The 5,959-nt window shown below is 40.5% G+C and overlaps 1 long non-coding RNA gene across 1 annotated transcript; it reads right to left on the reverse strand.

Annotated features, from left to right (window-relative positions):
* Window positions 1–1,371: 1,371 nt before the first annotated feature.
* Window positions 1,372–2,818, reverse strand: LOC110015885. The gene is made up of 2 exons (XR_002291150.2): window positions 1,785–2,818; window positions 1,372–1,705 (listed from the first exon to the last, which is right to left on the reverse strand). It is a non-coding gene; the product is annotated as an uncharacterized LOC110015885 (long non-coding RNA).
* Between the last annotated feature and the right edge of the window lie 3,141 nt (window positions 2,819–5,959).

Here is a 5,959-nt window from a genome sequence, read left to right on the forward strand (position 1 = left end):
AGAAATTGTCTCCAAATCCAAAACTTGTTAGTGCTGTAAACAAAAATTTCCATTCAACCATGTAATTTACGACGTGTAACGAGTCAAGTTTTCAGTTTACCGTCTGTTTATTCAGTTGTCTTTTACTGCACCACAACAGTACAAAACTCAAATCTCACAGCAACACCTGTGGACACAAAGCGTATAACACCTCCAATACACTTCATCTTTTTTTTTTTTTTTTTTTTTTTTTACAAGAAATTGTGGTCAACATTCGCAAAAAAAGACCCACAGGTGACGCACTGTCTTTACTTATGTCTATCAAACAGACACTGAAAGTTAGCATAGTTCTGAATAGACTCAACTAACTAATCAAATGCTAGTATTACTAATCAAAATCAATAGACTAAACTCCTTGTAAACAAAATCAAATACCTGTAACCTTACAGCATGATTGAAATATAAAACCACTTGGAACGCAACCTCTCAACATGTAGCACTTTCTTTTTTTTCCTTTTTAGTCCTGATAACGCTGCAGCATTCTTACAGGCCGACCACAGTGTGTTGTTTTCATATAGGGCTGTTGACACATTCAGTGTTGTCAGTCATAAGTTCTTGAATGTGGTTCAGTGAAACCATCTTGAGTTGAGAAGGGTGAGTCAACATTTTGATCTGTCTCTGAATCCACCTCACAGGCGTTCTCTGACAAAGTATCTTGTGATGTCCTGAGAAATGAAGTCTCTTTGGTTTGAAGCAAGTGTCTGCGGTTCCTCCTGTACACTTGTCCACTTGGGGTTTTGACTATGTAAGATCTTGGCCGATTGGGTTTATTTATCACAGTGGCTGTTTCCCACTTGCTGCCTTGCCTAATCCTCACATTTTCCCCATCTTGGAGTTCAGACAGTATCCTGGTTCTTTGATTAAAGGATTGTTTCTGTCTTTCCTGTCTCCTCACAAGGTCACTCCTGGCATTTTCATGAAGAGCAGGTTGTAACAATGCCTTCGACACAAGAATTGTTGACTTGGGTCTTCTCCCAAGGAGAAATTGTGCCTGTGAAAGGCCAACCCCATCTAGTGGCGTATTCCGGTATTCCAGCAAGGCTAAGTATGGGTCACTAGTGATGGGACGATGATACCTCAAGGAGTGTATTGACACACTAAACAAACTGTGTCAGCACTGTATTGATACTGTGTTGGTCACCCAATAGTGACCCCTGCAGTAGTTGTAAAATCATTGCAGGTAAAGAAATTCCTTGTTCGTGTAAATGCTAAAACTGAGTTGGTATGTAAAATACAGCAAATTAGAGTAAAAATTCATAGTTACAATTTTTTAACTTATGTGCACATTTGTCAACTTAACTGTTAAATTATATGAAATAAAAGACAAAAAAGTGATTAGTTCATGAATTTTTATTGAGAAACAAAAGTTTTTGGAGTGTCTTTGCTCCAAGGCGATTTCTCCTCTTACACACCAGCTCCCCAGCCTTGGAAAATACTCTTTCGCATGGTACAGACGATGATGGTGAGCAGAGAGTTTTAAGTGCAAGTTTATGAAGATGTGGGTATATTTCCTGGTTCAGTTTCCAATATTGCAAAGGATCTTGTTTTCTGGGTGTGTTTGTTTCTGCCAGGTAGCGTTGGACTTCAATAATGGAGTTAGCTGTTGCGTTCCTCGTCTTCTGGGTCTCTGCAACCTCCATATCTAAAGTTCTCCAGAGATTGTGCCCTAAAAAAATAGTTAATCATTACTTTAGTATCACATGATATATCATATCACAAAGTGCCACAGAAATGTATTTTCATACCTGAACTGGGTTTTCTGACCCATGTGAAGAGCTAGGCTCTTCTTCTCTTGGGTCAGACTCTTGGCTCCTCATTTCTTCTGCACATTCTGACTGCAGTCTCTTCACTGCTTCACTTGCCTTTTGCTGGCTAACAAATCCATTCTTTTTAACTGTGGGATCTAACAGAGTTGCCAGAGTCATCACACTGAGAGATTCCATGCAGCAAATAGCGTCAGTACCTCAGGTTTTCAGCCAGTTGTTGAGCAGCTGTTTTTGTCACTGTTGTAGCCTGACGTTGAGGCTCAATGTAGAGGATTCTCATCATGGGAATGACCTTCGACCCAGAGACCCTTTTTTCCTCAGACAGTTCTCTTGTAGCTTGGTGAAAAGGAGCAAGAACCCTGAGCATCTCTTCAATGATCTGACATTCTTCTGGAGTCAGTGGAGTGATGTCAGGTTTTAATGAGGCCAGTGACACCCAGACTGCCTCCTTCTGCTCAGTCATTCTTTCAAACATTTGGTAGGTACTGTTCCATCGTGTTGGCACTTCGTTTATTAATTTATGGCCCGGTGTTCCCAGCTGTTGCTGTATTTGAGTGAGCTTCTCTTTAGCGGTCACGCTTGATCGAAAGTATGTCACAATGTGTCGTGTTTTGTTGCGTAATACAGTTATTGTTGGGATTTGATCACATGATTTTCTCACAATTAAATTCAGGGAATGGGCTATAAAAAATGGTATGCGTATTTGCAGCATTCGAGCACATGCAGTCATGTTTGCTGTTGCATCAGTGACAAGACACCTGACCTTTCCTGCTATGCCCAACTCCTCCATGAGGCTCCTTTTAACCGTGTCAATGTTTTCTGCGGTGCGTTTCTGAGGAAAATGCTGCACTGCCAAGACTGATGAATGGAGTTCATGGCTTTCTTTGTCCACATAGTGGCCAGTAACGGCTAGATATGCCTCCATATTCATAGACGTCCACATATCAGCTGTTAAAGTAACAGCAACTGCACTCTGGAGGTCCTTTTTGGTTTTCTCATTTTCCTCATATCTCTGGCTCACCAAGTCCTTGATGGTCTGAAAATAACCAAATACTGTTACACCAATAAAATATAGTTATAGAGTTAGTACAAATAATAATACATATAATAAAAATTCTTAAACATACCTTCCTGCTTGGTAGAGCATACGAGGGTACAATAAGCTTCAGGAGCTCCCTGAATCCCTCATTTTCAACAAAACTGAGTGGCTGACAGTCTGATCATATTGACCACTGCCTCATCCACTGCTTGCTTGTTAGGAACTGCAAGCCAAAATGAACTATTTTGTCAAAAGCTTAATAAAAGGACTGTCATTTTTACAAACATTATCAAATAGTCATGGGACGATATGGTGGGGTAGTGGTTAGCACTGTCGCCTCACAGCAAGAGGGTTGGAGGTTCGATACCAGGCCTGGAGCCTGTCTGCATGCATTTTTTTTTTTTTAGCACAATTTTTAGAGAGACAACATACCTGGGGTACTCTCACGAGTATCTGCCAATTCTTCATTGCCATGCCGAGCTCTATAATGCCTCAGCATTGATGAAGTGCTCTTATTGATATAAGATAGCTCTGTGAAGCAGAGCCGACACTTCACCTACAATAACATAAAAAGTTAATTTATCTGAAAACAATTCAAACCTCTTACCAGAACATTGCATTCACTTGTTAAAAAAAATAGACACCCTATCTCATGATTACGAGATCAGGATCTCATAATTACATGATAACATGAATAAAGCAACTGTAAGGCTCTTTAACTGACATATGTATCACAGGTCATTCACTTGATAAACTGATAAAGTGAGTGCAATGCGCCACCGTAAAAAATAGTATATAAAGGAGAAAAAGATTTACCTTGTTTGGCGTCACAAGATCAAAATTATTCCACACGGGGGAACACTTCCTAGGACGATCCATGATCAAGCAAAACTCCATCCGACAAACCCACGACATGTTGATACAGTTTGTTTCCTGATGAACACACTTTGGCGCGGCACATCCAAACGATACAGTTCCTGTATCGGTCACGTGATTCTTTCTTAAAGCAATACACATACTGATACGAGGTTTCCCCTCTTGAGCTCTCGGCACAGTGCTGACGCACCAGTGTCGCTCGTCCCATCACTATGGGTCACCACCACTGTCTTGCACTTTCTTGAACAGGTTTTTTACTGTCTGGACCGCCCTCTCAGCCTGTCCATTTGATTGTGGGAAAGTGGAACTGGAGGTGGTGTGTTTGAAATCCCATGCATTGCTGAAATCCTCCATCTCCTGGCTCACCAGCTGTCTGCCATTGTCTGAGAATAACTCATCTGCCACCCCAAGTCTTGCAAAAATGGACTTGAGTGCAATGATGATGTGTTTAGTTTGTCGTTCCACTCAGTTTGACGATCTCTGGGAACTTTGAAAAATAATCCACACACAGTAGGAACTCAGTATCATTGAAGTGAAAAAAATCCACACCTACTTTTTCCTGTGCTCTTTCAGGAAATGGATGTGGCATAAGTGGCTCTTTGGGATTATTGTGTCTGTGCATGTTACATACAGCACAATGAGCCACAACTTCCTCTATCTGTTTAGCCATACCTGGCCAGAACAGTACATCTCGGGCTCTCTCCTTACATTTAACTATATGTGATTCATGGACTTTTCTGAGCATTTCACTTCTCATTGTGTGTGGTACTATCAACCTTGATTTCTTGAATATGAGTCCATCCTCATAAGGTAGTTCTTCTCTAAATGTCCAGTATTGCTTGATTTTGTCTGGAAGTTGTCTCTGCTTTTCTGGCCACCCACTCTGAATTGCCTTTGCGACCAGTCTCAACTCAGCATCTTCTGCTGTTGCATTTCTAAACTCCCTCAACTTTTCCTCTGATACTGGGAGTTGATGGCTGATGCAGTTAACTTCCATCTCTTTATCTATGAGTATTTCTTTCTGTTCTTTTAGACACTTATGTTTAGTGTATCCGCAACATGCATCTCCTTTCCTGGTTTGTATTTAACCTCCAGACTGTACTTTTGCAGCCTCATGAGCATTCGTTGTAGTCTAGCTGGAGCACTGAGGAGTGACTTTTTGAATATCACTTCTAGTGGCTTATGTTCACTTTCTACATGGACGTGTCTTCCATATAGGTATTGATGGAACTTCTCGCAGCCAAAAACTATAGCCAGCAACTCTTTCTCAATTTGGGCATAACGTTTTTGACAGTCAGTAAGTGCCCTGGAGCCATATGCTACCGGCTGTCCTTCCTGAAGTAGCACCGCTACAAAAACCCTCTCAACTTGCATCCACAACTACTGGTGCTATCCACAGTACTGGTGCTTGGCTAACTAGTGCTTTTAGTTTGTCAAAACTCTGTTGCTGCTCTGTTCCCTTTCCGAGGGGTGCACAAGTCTCCAGATATCTACCAACCCAATTTCCTCTTTGAGAGCATTTAATGCCAACCCTTTCCTAGTGGTAGAATTAACATTGTTAGCACTTTTATCTAGAAAATCATCAGGCACCTGATTAAAATACCCACCCATCAATACCTGTCCTTCTAAATTACTCAACATCTTATTAATCTTGTAAATAAAGTCAGGTTCAACCCTATTTGGGGAATATACATTCACCAAAACAACCTTAACCCCATTAATAAGGGCCTGAATGCATAACAGTTGTCCATCATCATCCTGAAGCTGCTTTAGAAATACAGAGTTAAGTTTCTTGTTGCTAAGTGTCATCACATCACAGCTTTTTCTTGATACTGAGTTGTGAAACACTTTGCCTTTTTAAGGCTTCCTTATCATTTCCAAAATGCGTTTCTTGGATGAATGCAACCTGAGTATCATGAGATTTGAGGTAACTGATTACTATTTTCCTTTGAATCCGCGTGCTGCAGCCATTTATGTTCCAAGACACTAGGTTAATATCAACACTACCCCTTGTTATAGAATTTTAAAATTAGCTTCTGCTTCTCGTTTAAGTTGATCTAATATGCAATTACATCTTAGTACAAATACACATGCAACATAAAAAAATTCCTCACTGTTTGAAATTTTCCCATAATTAACAAAAGTACAAAAAACTAAACACTGCACTAACACAGAACTTGGCAGTGTAATTATGTGTGTAGACTTTATTTTAGTCCGTGTGGGTTCCGAAGACTCTACC

The sequence above is a fragment of the Oryzias latipes genome, chromosome 11 (genome assembly GCF_002234675.1).
Source record: "Oryzias latipes chromosome 11, ASM223467v1".
NCBI lineage: Eukaryota > Metazoa > Chordata > Actinopteri > Beloniformes > Adrianichthyidae > Oryzias > Oryzias latipes.